Source organism: Frankliniella occidentalis, unplaced genomic scaffold (genome assembly GCF_000697945.3).
Source record: "Frankliniella occidentalis isolate FOCC.00 unplaced genomic scaffold, Focc_3.1 Scaffold199, whole genome shotgun sequence".
In the NCBI taxonomy this organism is placed as follows: domain Eukaryota; kingdom Metazoa; phylum Arthropoda; class Insecta; order Thysanoptera; family Thripidae; genus Frankliniella; species Frankliniella occidentalis.
In genome coordinates, this window is record NW_026267325.1 from 256,229 (window position 1) to 256,911 (window position 683).

Here is a 683-nt window from a genome sequence, read left to right on the forward strand (position 1 = left end):
CCATACAACTGATCTTTTCCAGTATCATCTGCGTCATCAGAATCATCCAATAAGGAGTCACTAACTTTTTTCTCCTGCTTTGTGTCGCTATTAGGGATCGTACGCAAACCACGTGACGCATTTTGGGGGAGGGGGGGGTCTGTAAAAACACCACTCACCACCACCAGGGGGGAGGGGGGTGTTTCGGCCAAGTCACGTGACTATTAATTACCTGCTAAAATAAGCATATTTTTGAGAAACACTAGCACAAATCCGTTTATTTCGTGACAAATCACTGAAATCTGACGGTGTTTAATCGAAAAGTCACCACTAAATAAAGTTTTGAATACCAGCAAACATGCACTTTTTGTTAAAATGCTCTATGTAGTCGTAAATACGTTAAAAAATACATATGCTGAAAACCACGTGAAATTGGAGGGGGGAGGGGGGGGTCCCCGAAACCACCACAGACCACCACAGGAGGGGAGGGGGGTGGTCAAAACCCGCCCAAAACCCGTCACGTGGTTTGCGTACGATCCCTTAGGATCTATTTCAAAAAGAGAAATGTTTTGAAATTAAAAAGACATTGACTATCAAACTTAAGATCATAGGGTGCCCCCACGACATCTTCTACTTAGCTTACTTTCTAGACAGAATTCTCTGAGACATGGTGGAATTAATGTTAGGACTAGTTATATTCATAT